This window comes from Cinclus cinclus, chromosome 2, assembly GCF_963662255.1.
Source record: "Cinclus cinclus chromosome 2, bCinCin1.1, whole genome shotgun sequence".
Taxonomy (NCBI): domain Eukaryota; kingdom Metazoa; phylum Chordata; class Aves; order Passeriformes; family Cinclidae; genus Cinclus; species Cinclus cinclus.
Genome location: NC_085047.1, coordinates 70,681,339 through 70,702,046, shown reverse-complemented (window position 1 = coordinate 70,702,046; position 20,708 = coordinate 70,681,339).

The window sequence follows — 20,708 nt, the reverse complement described above, 5'->3', positions numbered from 1 at the left end:
ATATATTTTAAATAGAAACACAGTTTATGCAAAACCAATATTTTAAAGGATTAAGGAACAAAAATCATTGGGAAAATAAAGACTGAGGCTTGTATTTCAGCTAATATATTCCTTTGCTTCTGAATTGGTTCCCTTGAGACACTGTTCTGCAGGTTAATAATCCTCACGATTAGAAAGTGTTTTCCTGATATTTCACCTAATTATATCCATCCATAATCTCTTCTTCAAAACCTCTCCTCATTTTACCTTTTTGGGATCCTCTAAACAAGTCTTTTCTTTCAGCTTGGTCTTTCAGCTAAACAAGCCTTTTCAGCTCAGTAGCTGGCTATGTAATACCCCACATAACTGGAATTCAAATCTGCAAATGCTGAGCAGCTCCAAATTTTCTTAATTTATAAAAGACAATGAAGGTTCTTACCTTCTCACAGCTTAATGTTCACAATTAATAAAAATATGAGCATTTAAAATAGACAAAATATTCAGCCTTGTTGAGTATGTCAAATATCTAAATACATAAGTTGTTTTTTTCTCCAGCACTCTCTTGTTCCATGAAAACACAAAATTACAATTTTGGTAATAGTTATTGTAAAATATTTCCTTTCAGGAAGGTCTGTATCTACAATGGGTATGTTCTGGGAAGAATATGGTTTACTCTGATAATTTTCTGGGAAGACAGGACCTTTAATTTAAAATGCTCAAAAATAAATCTTTCACTAATATTCACAGGCCAGTTATGTGCGGGTGAATGCCACAAGTCCTGGGATAGATTCTTACACATGCCAGCTTCCACAAATTAAAGACTTTTACTTTAGCAATACCCTAAGCTGCAGTATCTTGAAAAAAAAAGTGACTAAAATTTTTTTAGATGTTGTTCAGCCACCACTAAAAGCCCTTTTCTCCTGTTTCTATTATACTGCTTGTAATAGAGAATAAAGCTGTCCCCAGTGAATGTCTTAAGGTACATTGTTTTTCTATTGTTTTTAGACATCTAAAGAGAAAATACTTCAAGCTCTCTCCTTCTGGGATGTGGGGACACAGTCACTTAATGCCTCAAAAATATAAACCATATGTTTTGAAAGAAAAAGCCAAACAGTTAAAAATAAAGGTGCATGTGCATAAATGTGCATGGAATGTCTTAAATTTCTTCTCTTCTTTAGATTTTTGGCAAACTACACAAGAGAACTGCTTCATGTCAACCAGAATACTTTCTGGAGGTTCCTGCCCAAGAGCTGTAAGTGAAAGCAGTGTTTGCTATAAAATTAGTATTCACATGATTAAGGGCATAGAAAATGCTTCCAAGATTGTCACTAATTCCAGACAAAAGTTGAGAAACTTCTAAAGTTTTTAGGAGTCTGACAATGGCAAAATTGAAGACCTTTCATACAACTCAGACCTCTACCAGACAGATCCCTAACCACTCAGGAACCTGGAAACACTTGGTGTAAATACACGATCAACTCAGTGGTGGTATTGTGTTCTGTGTATTCAGGACTGACAGAAAAAGTGGACAAACACTCAGATAATAGAGCCTGCTGCCAGTGACACAAAATTATTTAGGACAGTCAAAGCTGACTGAGTAGAAATGTAGCAGGATCACAGGGTAATAAGGTTTCTGAGGAGCAAAACATCAGGTGAAATTCAATCTTTCAAGCAGAAAGAAACATAGAAGGAGAAAAATAAATTTAACTAAATATACACTTTCAACTACATATTATCACCCAGGAAGACACTGGAGTTATTACAGGCAAATTAAAAAATATTTAAGTATTAGCGGCTATAGAAATGTAATTTTAATGTTATAAAATACAGAGAAAATATTTTTTAAAAAAATAAAAACATCCTTGTGCTATGCTACAAATCAACATCATCAGTCCCATTTGGAAATTGTTTTCTGAATCTGGTCATCTGCCTCAGAAAAACCATAGCGAAAAAATAGAAGCCAGAAAATTAAAATCAATAAAATCAAAGAATAAAATCATTTTTTCCTTTTCCTTTTCCTTTTCCTTTTCCTTTTCCTTTTCCTTTTCCTTTTCTTTCTCCTTTCCTTTCCTTTCCTTTCCTTTCCTTTCCTTTCCTTTCCTTTCCTTTCCTTTCCTTTCCTTTCCTTTCCTTTCCTTTCCTTTTCCTTTTCCTTTTCCTTTTCCTTTTCCTTTTCCTTTTCCTTTTCCTTTTCCTTTTCCTTTTCCTTTTCCTTTTCCTTTTCCTTTTCCTTTTCCTTTTCCTTTTCCTTTTCCTTTCCCCTTCCCTTTTCCTTTTCCTTTTCCTTTTCCTTTTCCTTTTCCTTTTCCTTTTCCTTTTCCTTTTCCTTTTCCTTTTCCTTTTCCCTTCTCTTTTCCTTTCCCTTTCCCTTTCCCTTTCCCTTTCCCTTTCCCTTTCCCTTTCCCTTTCCCTTTCCCTTTCCCTTTCAATCTGTCACCACAGGAAGACAAGGAGACAAATGTGCAGTTGGATGCAGCTGTTAAAAAAAGTTGTGGAGGACAGATGCTTGTTCTCTGACTCAGGAAAACCCTTAACTGCAGAAAGGGAATACTGCTACCGTATTTTTTCTGTTTCCTTATACTTCCTCACTCAAGCAGGTTTTACTAGGCACCCAGTTTCCACTGATTCCCAAAATGCGTATAAGTGTTCCATTGCTCCAGGCCAGTGCCTGACTGTATATTTGAGCCAAGTGTAGAAAATATGGACCTTATAGAAATTGTTAAAATATTTGACTTAGGATTGCATAGTCTGTCTCCAACACATACTCTATTATCACAAGACTGTCTTTTCAGTGCTCTCTTCTTCCAAGCTGAGCAGTTCCTGGACACCAGCTCCTCAGGGAGCTGAGTGCCTTCTTTATTTTTCTTTACTAAACATGCTATTTCAGCTGTCCATAGGTTCTCTGTGGCAAGATATAACAAAGATGTGTTTAGGTAGTGCGAAACAAAGACAAACATTAAAACTCTCTTTATCCTGCTCTCAGACTCAGCATAAATCCTCCACTTCATACTCCTCTATTCTCTCCAAGTGCCACAGGCAGAGGTGGGTATGGTCAGTAAAGTTTTTCTCTCCTGCTCCTGCCCAGTCATATCCTCTCCCTGCACCAGTGTGGGTTCTCTGTGGGCTAGGGTGAATGAGGCACATCCTTCTATCATCTTGGAGCTCAGAGAAAGGCATAACCGGGTTGTCTGGTGAAGGAACTCCTGGGAGGTCACTGGAAGGTCCCATCTACCCCCACTGTCAAAGACATAATGTTAAACACAGTTTAAATCTCAGTAAATAACCTTACTAATACAGATACAATAGATACAGAACTCTCATTTTCTAAAACTATTTTTTGTTAGGAATCAGACTATTTATATGTTTGAAAGGAAAGAAAAACATCACTATATATATACAGAGAGAGAGAGAGAAAGAGAGATCCAATTTATTGCCTATAAATAAAATAGGATAATATTTTCAGATAAAACTCTTGCCCTAAAGATGATTGTCTCAACAAAGTTTTAATCAGACCACCTTTATAGGCTTTTGTACATCAAATAAGAAACTGTTCTGTCAACAGAGCTAGAGATACAGGGGAAAAAAGGCAATATGTCCTTTTGGAGCGAGTCTTCTAATCTGACTGCTGTATCATTTAAGCCACCTGTTATTTGATCCCTGACCTTGTCATGAGAAATTGCGTAGTAGCAGGTTGCAGACTCCCTTTGGCAAAGATGCTGAAAGTGTACTCGGAGAGTGTTTGTTGATTAATTATGCATACTTCATGTCACTGAGATCTCTGAGCATGTCAGAGGGCTGGAGACAGAAGGAGGTGTATTGTTTCTGATTTTCTCTACTACATAACATTCTGAGTTTGCACAAACAGAAGGGTCAATGCACTTTGCCGTTTTTAACAAAACTTGCAGATGATACACTTATATATGAAAAACTCAAAAATTTTATGTGAAATCAAACCAGTGAATTAGTCACCCTAACATCCCCACATTACTGCCTATGGATGGATGAAGTATTCTCAAGATGAAAGAAAGAGTGCATATATATATATAATATCCTAGTTGCTCAAATAACTGTTTAAGAGGAAAGAGCTGTTTCTCAGGTACCCTGAGAATCTGAACTAATAAGATTTTGTGTAAGAACGTCATTCTCTCCTAAATCTGGTCTGTACTCCCAGGAATTTACGAGTCACAGGGCCAGAAAAGCAGCAGGTAAGGAAGAGCTTTCTCTGGAACATCACCATTTTGGGGGGAACAAAATTTTAAGGAAGACCTGCACTGTCTATTTCCTCCTAATAAAAATATTTCTGTTTTATTTTACCCTAAATTTCTACTGGATATAAAACATGAAACCAACTATATATGGAAAAACACAACCAAAAGTCACCCCACTGCCTTACACTGTGAAGCAGTGACTGGACCACAGAAATAGTTTGCAATAGACAGGGCCCCTTTTGATTACCTGGAATTAATTGAATTTATAGACTGGTACTCTATCCAGCAGTATGTCATAATATATTGGCTTAAGTCTTTCCATCTCAATTTTTCACACCCTCAACCCAATTCTGAGCCCCATCTTTGTTTAGAAAAATCAAACAAACGCTGAGCACTGCATTCATATGCTGCCTACTAAGACATCACCAACTCTTCTGGAAACATACAAACTTGAAGGTCTTAACAATGGAGAGGATAAAGATGTTAAGGATATATGGGAAAGCTGAAAGCCTAATGATTGAATTGAAGCTTACACTGATAGACCACTAGAAATTGATATCTAAACTTTTGCCTCATTTTCTGAAACAGCACTTTCTAAACACAAATTGCTACTCATGTTAGTCTATCAGTCATTTAATATTTCAGCTCATTTGGAACACAGTTTAGTAATTTATTGTTGATCACTGTGTTCAGATAACTTCTTTTCTTCACACTTTAAAACCTGATAGTGCCTCATCATTATCAAGAGGTATTAAAACAAAACAGTCACCAGAAAGTCCAGGAAAAAGATAATACTATAATTCAAACTGTATTTCTCCAATTATGATATCCTATTGTAACAGAAACATCCTTTTTTCCTTTTTTCCCTTTCCCTTTCCTTTTACATAAATATTATTTTCTATAGTTATCAATCTAGTCACCTCATGTTATCCTTTGTGGATAAATAGAAGTGGCTCACAAAGAAAGAAGTAAAGAAAAAGGCTACAACTCCTGCATTTCTTCAGCATCCCACACTAAAAACCTGCTCCTAAAATACAGGAAAAAGCACAATTAAGTTTTTAAAGATGATCCTGAATATGGGATGCTAAATGTTAAAGGTCTGCATCTGATAGACCTTTAATGCTTTAGCTTCCATTACTATGAGAGTCAGGATAGGTTGAAAAAAGAAGGTCTCATTAGAAAAAAATGGTAATTTCTTGGTGAGGAGAAAAAAAGAAAAACTGAAGCGAGAGGGGGGGGGGGGGGGGGGGGAGGTGGGGGGACGACACTGTAACAAAATGGATGTGGAGACTGTGGAAGGAGGGATTAGTCTATTTAGGTGAAGCAGAAAGTAACAAAATGTGAAAAGATCACATGGGCAGGAAGATAGCTGGGAGGGATGGGGCAGTGTCCTCTGCACACACTGCTGCTTGCAGATTGAGACACAGGTTAAGGTCCCAGCAAATCTTTGGCAGAAACCACTGACCACAAGCAAGAACTCTGTCTGGTTTGTCTGGTCTTACCAATCCTCTCTAGCAGTGACTCACTGAGAAGTTGCTCTGGCCTGGAGCTGTTGGTTATTGGTTTCCCACAGCCAGAGCTGGTAAAAGGGGACACCACTCTTGCTCCAGTTCTCATCATCTTAATATCAAAGACAATACCTTCCCATTTAAAACCTTTCACCTGGTGATCACAACAGGGAGCAAAGCAAACCCTGTTCCACCAGCTTGTCTGGCAGAGGGTGACCCACAGCAAGGAGTGGGTCTTCTTCTGTCAAAGACCTTTGTACCTTGAGTGAATGAGATATTCCCATTTTTAACCAAGGCAGACATATCTCAGGTTGACTGCTTGTGAAGTTCAAAATATAGCCCTTTTTTCCCCCACTGGCCTGATTTCTGCACAAAGGTGGTCAAAGAATTAGATGATAAGGCTTTTAATGCAAAAGTAAAATTGAATCTCACTGCTAGAAATTTTTACTCTCTTCTTCCGCCCACCACCATTTTTCCAGTTGTGTGCATTCCTCTTTACCTGTAGAGTTCAGTAAGCAAATTTGCTTTACTTTAGAGCAATCTTTAGACAAATCTATTTTAGGGAGGTTTTAGAGAAATCCATTTTTTCCTGAGTAACTGTTTTATAGCATTTAGAAATGTTAGAGTATTTTAGCTCAGATAGAACCTATCTGTTTACTCCCAAATGATTACTTACTTACTAACAATAAAATAACCTTTTCTTAAAACTACAATGCAGTTTTTCTCCTTTAACTCCATTAAATCTCAATTTAGTGCTGTTTCTTTAAACTGACCCTCTCCAAAACAACTGCAGTATTATTGATTCAGGTTCTGATTTTCTGATCTCACCAAGTATCACATTTTGCTTTCTTGCAACCACAGAGCAGCAAAATGGAAAAACACTGTTAAGTGCTTCCCTTCATACCTGCAGTTAAAGACTGTCTGTTCCTTTTGATTGATATCTCCATTGCTATCAAAGAGTAAATCCTCTAAAAAATCATATAAAATATGTGCAGCTACTTTCTAATGTGCTGAGTTTTCTAAATAATATTCCTGAGACACATGAAAATGTATGTCCTTTGTGCCCTTTGGAAGAAGAAAAAAAAAAGGTTCTCAAAGTAGTGAAACAGATTCTTAATGTTTTTCTGTTAAAATGAATTTATGTGAAGAAAGTTGAATAATTAATTTAATGAAGGTTTGTCCCAGTTTTAAGTTTTGAGGAGATGCTGAGACTATAGGTTGGTGCTAGAGAGGGAAGCCTTACGTTGCATGTGGCTATTGCAAACAAAAGTACGGTAACCAGTTGTGGAGAATGCAACTCAGTGGGCACACCCTTCTACAGAGAGCTTGTTACCCTATTCCTCACTTCACAGCCACAGAACACTCACACAAAAGCCTAATTCTTCCCAGAAGTAAGGTGACCATATAATATTTTCTTATTGAAGCTGTACTTTTCCTAACCTTACCCAGAACCAATGTGAAACTGCAAACAGAAAATGTATCTTTACATTAATATTCAACTGCATAAGGCACTTATTGTTAAATTAGTTGGTTATTTTTATTTGTTGATGTCATTAGAGACCCACATTTTTTACTGTGGAACTGGACAGACAGGATTAGTCCAAAATTGCATGAACTGGTTGTAATGAAATACAAAACTGAGCAAAAGTCTCCTGGACTTGTGAACTTTAAGTGCAACCTGTGCAGAAGACAGTTTCAAAGTACAACTTCTTCTCCCAGAATTTTTGGGAGAGAGATCAGAAGTAAAGAGGCAAATCTACTGTTGAGCAGAGGTAAGGGGAAAGCTTTTATCTGTTTGGATTTTCATATTACCCACATCCCCACAAACCCTATAAAGACCCAGATCATATAAACTCTAGGAACACTCAGAGCTTCCTGGCTGCAGTCCAGTCAGGAGTCTCAGAAACAGCTACAAGTTAGTTGAAACAGGTGCATGTAATTAAGAAGCCTGAAATAAAGAACCAGAACAACTGGCCTGTGTCAAGTTGAAGTTACTGTTACACAGGGCTGCTCAGAATTTTCACAACGAGTTTAGAAAACCTCCAAACCTGCACTTTGCTTTTTTACTTTGGAAAATGGATTCACTGAAAAAGCACAAACCAATGTATTTTCCACTTACAGATGGACTTAATATAACGCAAAACCTTTACATTTTTTCCGAGACCTGTGTTGTTTGAATTATTGTTGTATAAATTTGACCTGTCTAGAAACAAATACAGATGAAAAATGTGTGTTTTAAAAGGCCAAGGAAAAATGTAGGCATCTGACCTCTCAGCCCAGAGCAAAAACAAAAATCATGTACAATCTTATGTACAGATCTATCCCATATATTTGTGGAAAGCTCTACTTTATATTTAGGCAAAGAAGAAAAGAAGATAAGGAGTTCTAGTGAATTCAGGGACATCCTCCTAGCTCAGACCAGATATTATCTCTGAACAGGGTTCAGAAACCTTTCTCTGAAGAAAGATCTGTAGAAGTTTGTCTTCCACTTCCCACCCCAAGGATCTGAAAAACAAAACAACATGTTCACTTGTGAGTCACTACAGTTTCTGGACATTGTAGCATGTACTTTCTACAGCATAACCTTCTAGATGGTCACTTTGGCAGCAGTAGTTTGAAAGCCCTTGACATCTCTTTTCTCTGATTTGACACGCCAATAATATTAGCAGTGTGTGAATCAACACACATAGTCAACACCAAGTCACAAGCAATATCCAAGATGCTGACAAGGCCAAATTTCTACCAGCTCTTCCACATAAATGGTAGATGTAAGAAGTGCCAATGGTTTCCATCATTAAGATGCGTACATAGGTAACAGTCAAAAAATGTTCTTTAAATAAAGCACTACTTAAGAGCACAAAGTCATTTACATAACGAAGGATGTTGTAGGGAGTTAGACATTTTCATTAGCAAACAATTTATCAGCTGTCAGAAACAGTTAATTGATTATATTTAGTATCCTGGTGCTTTTTTTTTTCTTTATAAAATCAATATTCAAATAGTTCATGGTTTTAAAAAAATTTGAAACTGGTAATAAGTACTTCCTAGAAATATGCACTATTTCCCTGGAATTGCAGTGTGAATAGCAATAAAAATAGGTTTTGGTAAAATCACTTGAGTACTATTGGACTTTTCCTCAGTTTAGAAGATGAAAGTTAAAGAAGTATATGGATTAACTGTATCCATTTTTCTCTATGGGATTTAAGGTAGTGTATTTTCTGCCAACATTTTCAACATATGGAATTAATGTTATAAATTTAATGATCTTGGTGACATAAAACTAAGGGTTATAGAAAACAAAAGCAAAATTCTTACAGAACTTCCTAGTTATGAATGTATATCAAGTTGTGCCAGTTGGAGTTATTAATGTTGTAGCTTATTGCTCACACAACATAGTTCCTCGCTAAAAAACCTGTCAGTGGAAAAATTCTATGCCCATATCTTTTATAGAAGCATTAGAAAAAAAAATTCCCAGTTAAGTCACCAATATAAAAAAAAATCTACTGTGCAAACAACAGAATTTTTAATAATTTTCCTGCCATAACCTTTGGTAAAAGAAAGTAAATCCAATGGCTTTCATGTGTCCAACACATGCATCTGATTTTGTTGCTTTTCTTCATTTCTCTTTTTAACCTGGGACATAAAAACAGTGGCAATAGTAAAAGACATCAATAAACATCTAAAGATATCCAAGTATTTCTAAGAATCTCTGAAATGTACTCTCAGTGAGCAGCCCTCCACAGTAGAGGAACAGCAAAAGAGCAAATACATTTACTAATATTCCTGTATAAGAAGGAGTCTTGGACACCATAGACAGTTTTTTTTGTGTGTGGTAATGTTCTCAGGAGTTGTGCGGTTAGGAAATTCTAACTTCTTGTAGGATTGCTTAAGCCAAGAGGGTAAAAGAATGATGACTGTATATGAAGAAGTCCACTTGCACTTCACTTTGGTGTTTTAAAAAGACCACAAAAGGCTGAGCTCAATAAAAGCAGAGAGAAGCCCAGCAAGCCAAGGTGACAAACTCAGTTTCGGTAGAAATAAGAGAGGCCTTAGAAAAGGCTGTCCAAAAGCCGTCCAAAAGGCATCCAAGAGCCAAGATTTTATGAGCATCTTTATAGAGATGGTGATATAAACTATAACAGGACATTTCTCGAACAGTATAATTCTGGCTGCAGCAACAAAAGCCATAAGGCAATGAAAGAAATTGACAGCTGTGATGTTGAAACACTTAAATGAAATAAAAGTTGATAGCCAGGAACTGTCAGAAAGCAATTAAAATATATTAAAACCACAGACAATATGCATAACGAGAGGCAAAATATTTATGAGGAATGGGAAGCATCATTAATTATAAGTACCTCAGTTAACTTCTTAGGATCATCAACTCTATGATTGCAATAAAGAATCTCCAATAAAGTAACATCCCCTCCTTAGAAAGGCTTCCTATATGTTCCTAGGAAGTTCCTAGGAAGTCAGCTAATGTGCACCCACTAAATGCCAGTCTGTAATGTGGGAAAAGTTCCTAACCTGTAAAATCATGCTTTGGATGAAATCCAACAAAGAGTGGGAAGCATAACCATAAGAAACAAGAAAAACAAACCCCAGAAAAAGGCAGATGGAGGCAAAGAATATAGATATTAAAGGAAGTGTGGATGAAGAAATTTAAACTCTTTCCAGCCTAATTATGGTTTGTCCCTGCAGGTTATGCACAACCTGATCATACCATAGTGATAGAAGTTCTCAAGCCTGCTCACACTTCCCTCCTCCCCCCATGAATCTCCCAGTCAAAAGCTGCTATACTGTCTTGTAGAGCTATGGCTCCAAGGGCACCTCTTCCTGAAAAAATGTCCAAGGAATAAGAAGCAGAGTGTATTTGGCAAACCCCCTGACACACAGCTGGTATTTTCTCATACAGAGGGAGAAAAATCTGAATATTCACGCATCAAGATGATGATTCACGGAACCAGCAAAAAGTTAAAGGCTGAATTTGTAGCTGCGCACATGCAAGTGGTAGTACAGGTTTTCTTATTGCCAACCTGCTGGAAGTCAGAGATTCATACTGAGATATTCAGGTTCCTTGCTCTTACCCTCTCTCACGATGTATATCTACAGGAACACCATAACCATGGTTTTGAGTAGGTGAGTGTGTATTCTGGAAACTTTGAGAATGCTGGACTCCTAAACTCTCTGACTAAACTACTGCAGCACCACAGAGGCCAGGATGCAGAACACTTCCATTAAATGCATTAAGCAAAACATGCTTTCCAGGTAACATGGAAAAATGACACAGTGAGCAATGGTTTTTTTCCCATTTTCCACTTCATTAACATATTCTTCTTGCTATTTACAAAAAATAAATATGATTTAACTCGAACACAAGAGCAATATTGATGTGGGAAAAAAAAAATTGTACTAGACAAACAGTTGAGAACAGCCTCACACCACAGTAATAGCCAGTTTTTGTGGAACTTACGGAAACAAAAAATATCAGTGTTCTTGGTGCAAATGTTCATCACAAAGAGTAGAGAGTACTCCAAAGCTGGGTACAGTGTGCTTTGGCTGGACCCCAGACAATGGTTTTGCATCACAAAATGGTATTCCTGTGACCCAAATCTGAACATGCACATGTGGGTGGGCACATGGTACCCATAGCAGGAACTGACTTCACACACCAATAAAGCTTTGGAATTCCTTACCTGTGCCTTGGACTCTATCACTGAGTAATTAAGTATGATAATCACAATGACAGAATGATATATAGACTTGATAAAAATAAAGACTTGATTTATTTGAACATTTTTTTTTATACCTGCTTAGGTACCCAAAAAAGAAAGCTAATCTGACTCACCTAAAATCCTCAAGAACTTTGGGAGAGACAACACAGAAGCTTCAGCCTTCAGCTGTCTGAGAGAGCATTGCATGTGTACTTCTTATTTCACATAGTTACCTGAAAAATCTTCAGCAAGTATCAGCAAGATATTTCATCAAGAAGTTGTAAGCATGAAAGTTGCTAAATTTATGCCACTGATAAAAAAAATAAACCTTGAATTCTATAGATTTTCTACGGATGTCTAGCTTTGTTATTCAAAATAGTAAACAAAATTTTAATTTATACTTGCCTGCACAAAATTAAAGTAACAATCTTATTCAAACGTTTGTAACTGAAAACCAATCATTGAAAGGTGGATTCTTCTCATAATCCAGAAAAAACAAAATGTATCATCAATATTATAGACAGCAAAAGCAGACTCAATGAAAAGACTGGAATAATGAGCTTCAGAATGGAACTGTAGTTATAAAAACGAGAAGTGATGTGATAAAAAATATGGAGATAAACTTCAGAGGAAAATTATACCAAATACTTCTTTTCATTCTTTTTGATAACAGAGTAGAAGGAGTCATTACATGGAAAAAAAATTTAAAAAATAAAATTAAAAAAATAGAAAGAAAAAAAATAAAAGAGAAAAAGAAAAAGAAAAAGAAAAAGAAAAAGAAAAAGAAAAAGAAAAAGAAAAAGAAAAAGAAAAAGAAAAAGAAAAAGAAAAAGAAAAAGAAAAAGAAAAAGAAAAAGAAAAAGAAAAAGAAAAAGAAAAAGAAAAAGAAAAGAAAAAATTGAGGAAAGGAAGTTCCTTTTCAATTTATGCATAATTAACCTATGAACTTTATTGGCATATGATATTGTATAGAGCAAAAACTCAGCATTCCATATAAAAGGACAGTGTGAAAAATGACCATTTTTTATGCAGTTTAAACTATCCCATTAAAAAGCATAAAACATACCTGCTACATTGAAGCATTCAGAATATCTTGTCTCTACAAACAAGTTATTCCATAGCTATCTTCAGTGGAGTCTCTTGCACATTCATTTGGGGATAATAACAATACAGTTTATTACAGCAATCTGGACGAACTGATTAGTTTTATTAACTCTGGCAATTTCTAGGGAGTTGAACTCTAGACTTACTTGAATATAATGCAAACCTGATGACGCATTAGATTAAAAAGAATGCAAATTGGTTTATTATGCTAGAGGTACTAGTTCTGCAGTATTAATATTGAAAGTAAATGGAATATACTTTTACTAGACAGCATTTCAGCATTTGCTGAACTAATTGCATCAACAGATTTTTTTCTTTAGAACTTAATATCAGAATCTGCAAATTTTTTCTACCCATTCTGTTTGTTTGGTTTGGCTTTTTTTCTTTTCATGAACATGTGACAAAATCACAGATGTGCACCTCTGGGTTAACTTGAGTTCATACCTAAAAATGGTGGAGATGTAGATCAGTGATGACAAATAGAAATGCAGACAGAAATCCATGTGTGTTGAAATGGGTGGACTGTAGGCTCTAAAGCTCTCCAGCACATTCTGGGAACTCCCTTCCAGAAGCACAGGGTTCTTTTGCAAGTGAGTTGTTAAATACAATTTTGGAAAAATGTTTCACTGCAATAAAATAAGGATTTTTTTCCTTCCCCTCTTAGTTTTATCTTTAAAGAGACTAAAAACAAACAAGGAAAACTGATAACCATAATTTGTTTTATTACTTTAGACACAGCACTCAAAAAAAGAAATGAGCAGTATATTTGACAAGTTTACAGGAAAAAATACAGACTAAAATATAGCTTGTTACACGTAGCATTCCTTGGTAGGTTAGGTAAATATTTTATGAAGATTACTGAACATGAATATGCTAAAAGCAATGAAAGTTACTGTGAAAACTATGATATTGTACAAGGTAAATCCTAGAGCTACACTGCAGAAGACCTGCAGTACTGTACGTGCACAGAACTGTACAAAGCTGCCAGGTTTTGCTTCACTGAATTTCTGCAGCAAAACCAGAAAGTCTTGCCTATAGGGCCAGGACTCTTAAACATGGAGACATAAGGATACAAATGCCTGAAAGGTGCAAACACTGTAGAGTGAAAAAAATTATTTAAGAATACAGACATATCTCTAAATACAAAAGAATAAAATGAGGACAGGGAAAATGGGTTTAATGTAAAGTAATTTACAGCAACATGCTTTTCACTCCAGAAGAGACACAAAAGAATGGCAGCTATATTTCCTGAAAAATTTTGGTGATGCACAGTGACTGCACTCTTAGCGAGCTTGACTAGACTAAATGAAGGCTGCTCACAAGACTCCTGCCAAGAATTGTTGACACAATCTAAATAGAATATTAGGTGTCTTTGGTGAATTTCTGCACTAATGATCATACAGTCACTCATCAGGTCTTAGTACGGGAAACTTAATTTCTCTTTGCAGTGTGAATGGTATCTTGACTTTTAATTCTTACTGAGAGAAGAATATTTTTGGCAGAGATTTTGCAAGTGAATCTGTGAGAATCCAGTTCTTTTCACAATTTGAGTATAAATCTTGTTTCTGACAAACTGACAGCCTCAGATACTGGAACTAAAGGTCACCAAGCCTATTTTGTTGGGGAAAAAGCAACATGAACTGCAACTCCAGAAACAGGAGAATAAAGTTCTAGGTTTGTGTTACACACTAAGTAACAATAACTACTTCTTGTCCTAAAGAACAATCTAATGCTCTGAGATGTTTAGTGCTTCTTTTTCCTGAACATAACAAGAAAGTAAAATACTCCTATGTGCAAAATTATTGAATAAAAGAATTTTCAAGACTAATGCAAGGGAAAATAATATCCAGATATCCATTTTTAACCTATGGATTCTGCTTTTTTTATGGTTATGTCTACGTAATGAAGCAGAGACATGGCTGTTGGGGTTGAAGAACTGTTATTTTCTCAGTCAAAAAAAAACATAGTACCATCCTTACACTTTTATTTCTGTATTTTGCATGGTTCTGGGGACTCAGGAAATCTTGATAACATGTAGATGTACATGTTACTGAGCTCTGCTGCGTGTATGTATACCCATGGCCTCATCACAGAGTAGCACCGGGGCACACAAGTAGACTTTGCACAGCCAAAGCCACCCTCAACCATCTAAAACAATTTACAGTAAATAGAAATATCTCTGAGCACCAGGTCCAATCTCTTTAGTGTTAACCTATGACATGTAAGGCAATGGTGTTCATCCTATCCTCACTTGGTGGGCATGCAGAGATAAGGAAACCACCAAGGATAAGTAGAATTGATATCTTTTCTCCCTCAAGAAAGGTTCTGTTCTGCCTATAAAATGCATTAAGAAAATTGGCTTTTGCACTAGATCAAGTCTGTAATCCATGTAAGAAACAGTGCTCAAAGACATCAATGAAATCATTGTGCTACAGCCTGTGTATATTGTGCTGCCTCTCTTTCTGGTACCAATCTCCTGGGTTGAATTGGAACCTGTATAAGCTCTCCCATTATTCTCAGCTGGCATCTGACCTAAGGACTGTAATGCCTGTAGATGGACTCTCAAAAAAAAGATCCTCATTTTCTAAATTCAAGAGCTGAGTGACCTGGAAATAAACAATTGGACCTTCCAGTACTTCCAACAGATGTAACAGAACAAGGTATGGAGGGGGTATATAAAAACAACTGTCTCATTCTTCTATGAATCAAAGCATATCCAGGTATGACCTCAATATTCCAGAAAGGCTCTAGTAGAAACTGGATTTTTGTTTCAGTGATATTAGATCTGGTTCTTTTCCTGACACCCACATTAAATGAAATAATTTAGGGCCATAGCAAAAAAAAAATATTTAAAAATTGGGTTCTCAAAAGGCTAAAGTGAAACCAAATTGCCTAAGTCATGAAACCACTTCCATTCAATAAGAGTACTTCAAATTTTCATACTCTGGCACACAGAGTTATGCCTTACCATATACCCAGAAAGCCACCATTCATGGCATGGCAAAGTATGTCATAACCCATCTTGTCAGGATCCTAGGCTAGGATCCATAAAAAAAAAATCTCATCCTTCCTAAAAATCCTGGGAGAGCTTATTCAAGAAACATTTTCAGAGCTAATGTAACACACCCACATGCTCCTATTGACTCCAAGCCACAAGTGAAACTTTATGTGTGAGTATGGCTCACTGATTTTACTGAGGTGTTTCATATACACATATGAAGTGAAGTGTGAAGGTACATCAGAGATCAGATTTAGAGCTGTTAAATGGTTTTACAAACTCACTGGTGACCAGCCTCTGGTTTGCTGCTCAAACACAGCTGAGTTAAGCAGATGCAGGAAATTCAATGCATCCAGGACACACTGGATCCATACTTCTCCATGAATTAAGAATGCCTGAGCACCACGTCTGGTGCGGCATCAGATCCTGTGGTGTATGCCCTGCCATTGATAAGTCCACATATGGTCCCTCCAATGTTCAGCACAAACCAGTCTCTTCAGACAAGGACAATTTAGTTCACAGATGTACAGCTGGTCTCATGTGTTCTAGATAAAAAAGACCTATTGCACACACTTAAATTATTTATATGTGCAAAGTCATTGTTACGTGAGGGTAATGGAAGTTCATCAGCAACCCTGTTCAGGTAGAGAAGAGGCCAGAGGAGAAAGCAGGAGCTGCAAAAGACTAAATTGTAGGCTTGAAGTCATACCAGTTCTCATGGTAGATGGGTGAGTCAGTCAGACAAACATCAACAGACTCACCCAAAGGAAAAAAAAAAACAGTTGAAATAAACCTGTGTTAAAGCACAATATCTGCATGCAAAAGTAAGGAACTGCTGTTTAAAACAATTTGGTCAAAGCCAAGGCCCTGATCTTGGAGGAAGGGCACTCAGCATAAGCAACAGGCTGTTCCCTGAGGGGCTTACAGGCTAAGCAGGCAGTGCTGGGGACAGAAGAAAGGAAGAATTGTTATCCACATTTTACAAACAGAGCACAGCAATGCAGAGAGATTAAATGCTTGGCTTGAGGTCACACAGGATGCCCAGGACAGACCCCTGGAAATGAATCTATGTCTCAAGGTGGACCTTCCTGTCTGTCACCCAGACAGGATAAATTCATAAATTCATTAAAAAAAAAAAATTAAAAAAAAATTAAGAAAGTGCCTCTTCCCAACAAGACTTATACAGACTTCCAGTCTAGAATTTCCAACTAACTTCTCAGTCTAGCAGTTAAAATTTCATTCCATCTTTGGAAACATAACTGTAGCTGTTTTGCCTCATGCTATAATATTCATATTGTCAAAAGCACTCCTTACCACTGTAATATTTTGCTCCATGAGAGGTGCCATATTTACAGCAAGTAACAAAATTACTGACTAAAATTGCAACCGTTGAACAGTATCTTCTCTGTGTCTGCGTGTCTTTTGGCCTAAATAAAGTAAATACACAGCATTAAGAGCCTGATCCTACTCCCACTAAAGTCAATGGCAAAATTCTCACTAATTCCAGTGAAAGAACAGCCAGCCCTAAAGGAACTGGTGGGTTTTTGTTTCCCTAAATTTCCAGCAGATCAATTTATGTGCAATTTGCAGCCCCAGAATACTGGATGAGAAACAGTATCTCTATACATAGTCTTAAAATAATGAAGATGAAACTAATTTTATTACTGTGCTGATAGTGTACCAAGATGTAAAAAAACAAGCTTGAGACAGGAAAATAGGTCTCCCAAGGCAGTGTTAAAGGGATCAAGAAGGATTTCCAATGTGGAAAGCAGACAGTTAAGCATGTTCCAATATGTCATGATATATGTCATAAATCCAAATATAAGGGTTTAAATTCTTCACATTTTGCCATGGTTCATACACAAGACAAAAACCCCAAAACAATCAACCACAAACAAAACAAAACATAAAAATGAACCCTAGATGAATCACAGATAAAATGTTGTCCTTGAATATATTATAATATAATATAATATAATATAATATAATATAATATAATATAATATGCTATATATTTCTATTGACATTAGAGTATTCTGCCTTGCATCTTTGAGCAAAATTTGGAACACATTATTTTCATTTCACTTTCTCTTAGACAAGTTAATCCAAGAAATCTTTAAATATGTTTTGTTAATGGAGCTATATCTAGAGTTCATCTATTTAGATGTTGCTTATTACATATTCCAAGTCAAATCACACCTTCTTTCCCCTTGCTTTATCATCTTTTCTTCTATAATTCCAAGCAGAGTTCATAAGCTCATCACACTTTTTCTTTCCATTTGGTTTATAATATTTATCTTGGGCTGGCAATGAACTTGTTGCAAAGTAGGACTTGTAGACTGTGACTTCTGCTTTTTTGGCAGGACACTTAGAGTATCAAATTGCTGAGAATTTCTCCCAACGCTACTTAAGGCATTTTTAGCTGACTTAAAAGTCAAAGGAACATGTGGCCTCTGTGTGGACTCTAAACTTTCCTCTTTTCCTAGATAACCTTAGATGGTATCTAGACCAAAAGTTGCTAACAATATGAATCTCCCGTGTGGTTTAGTGACAAACAGAACTGTTTTGTAAACATGAAGGACAGGTCGCAGTTCTGGTCTGAGAGGGCTCAAACCCTAAAAACAGAAAGGATTTTAGATCTAGGCAGAGCTAAGTGCCAGTGAGCAGCCCTCTAGCCATTATCCCATCAGGGTGAAAGGAAGCAGAACACATATTAAAATTCTAAGAAATCAAGTCCTGTCAGGCACTGGCTTCCATGAAAGTGATAAAAGTCATGGTAAAGACCTGAGTGCTAGGAAGAGCAGCATAAAATATCAATATGTTTCACAATTCAAAGCTGTGTAAAAACAGCTGCTGAAGGCATCTGAATCTGGGGTAATGAAATATTTCAGTTCAACCAGTTGTCTCCTGCAGGAACTCAAAGTGCTTGCTTCTGGACAGATGCTGGATGTGAATAGTTAAAAATTTAGGCTGTGTCTGCTTGGCTCTAGGCATTTAGTCACCACTATTTGCAGAGAAGACTGTGCATGACTGCCTATCATTTTTTCTATTGTGAAATAGTAGTTCCAACACAATCAGTGAAGAAAAACAAGTGCAAACAGGTATTTATGCCTGCAAAGATGCAGATCTGCTGAACAGAGAAGGTCAGTCAAATAAGTTTCTCCCTGAGAACCAAATGCAGCTGGAAGAACATCCAGATTCCTAAAACAAAGGCTAAGCCTGTGCAGATCCAGACATTATTTAGAAACAGGCAAGCAGATAAACACCATAAATGGAGAAATGCTTTTTAAAACTAACAGACAATAATGGCACAAGTAAAAATTTGTATAAATTATTTTTGGACAAGAAGAAAAAAACCCAGGAGATTTCCACTTATCAGAAGAGTAAATTAATAACTTTTCAGTAGCAGTCATGGGTCAGGAGAAAAAAACCCTAACAATTTTGCAGGGATGAGCACAAACAGCAAACACTTAGGGCTGTATCTAATCACAAGTATTACTTACCCACCCTATTTTTAAGAAGAGAACAAGACTGTAATGTGGACACAGGCCTGAACATTATTTTTTTTTTTCTCAACAAAGCATTTTTTCATATTTTGAAGGTGTAAGTCAGTTCCCATTCAATATGTTCCAAATATAGATGGCATTTGGAAGAAGCATGCAGAGAATTATTTTAATAATTTTAACAGTATAGTTCACACCTATGAAACAATTAAGTACTTAGAGGAGTTTTTTTATATATTCAGAGAAAAAATAATTTATTTGAGAGAACCTAATTCTTTCAAGAAACTACTAAGCTGGTGTTTTGACTGAATTAATCATCAGTACAGAGAGCAGGTACTGCCTGAGGAATCTGTTTTAAGAGAGGGACATTTGCCTGAGCAGTAGCAAAACAAGAAGGATGTGTACTTTAGTTTGCATGTAAGTTTTAGAAGTTATTTTTGGTTTTCAATTAATTTTCAATGCTGATAATATGCTAGTATCTTCATGCTAAGAATGATAAGCTTTTGTCTTGAAAATTGTATGAAAAATAAATTCACCAATTACCTAAGTGTGGTAACTAACATAGGGCTTAGATGTTCTAGCACGCTCCTGGTAAAATGTAGAACGCTCATCTGCTTTTAAAATTACAATTAGCTAAGTAGCATATTCTTGTAAAAATCCAACTTACTGTGATTTTACAGTGCATTTATTTTAAACTGGTATGTCAAAGAAGAGTGCTGTCTCTGTGAGCACCTGTTGTGGTACAGAAATCACAGCTAAAACTTTGCTCCTCCTACAACTCCTGAGTCCAAAGCCTTAAGAGTCCAGATGCATCTGGAATAGCAATATCTTCATGTCAAAGTCCAAGACAAACACATTTAATGAACCTTTAACCTTCTTAGGCTCAGCTCTCACTCCCTGACTTTCAGGGCAGACCTCAGATGAAACAACCAATTTAGACTCTCACCAGCAGGCTCTTTGTTAGAAATCAACTCAGCCACCTGCAAAAGGCCTGGTCTTCCCTGAGGAGATTCTGGAAGGCTACAGTCCTAAGTCAGCATTATGTACCCTAATCATTTCAAATAGGTTTACCCATAGACACCTAGCCATGAGATGTGAGCTTGCTGTACCTGACTGTAAGTGCAGAAGTGATTGCATACATCACTACTTGTCTGTCAGAGATGGACTGAACCATTTCTTCCTTCTTAGCACAGTGAACATATATTTCCCCTCAATCAGTTCTAACTCAGAGAGAAACCAAACTAACTTCTCTGAACTTTGAGGGACCATAAAATTTCAGCAAAGTTAAAAGTTCCACTTGAAAATTCACATCTTAAATTTTTTTATAAATTCACTCATGTATGTTCTTCAGAATGATTGAGAAAATGAAAATCTTATATATTTTTATCTAATCTGCTTCAAATATATTTTCTCAAAACCCCTATTTCCTCCACAGGAGGGAGATTCTGACCAGTCTCATCCTGTTCTCAGTAGATCAGCCCTTTCACCATTTTTTGTTTTTTTAAATAGGAGCAGTCCCTTTAATCCATTAATTTCAGATATGATTTGGTGTACTAGAATCCCTTGCTAAGCACAAATAGAGAAATTTGCTCCTGTGTTCAAACACACTGCAGGCTCTGGACACAGTGCTGTTTTCCCAGCCCCAAGCTTCTCCCCAAAGCCTGCTGGATCCAACAGAAATGCCTTGAGAACTC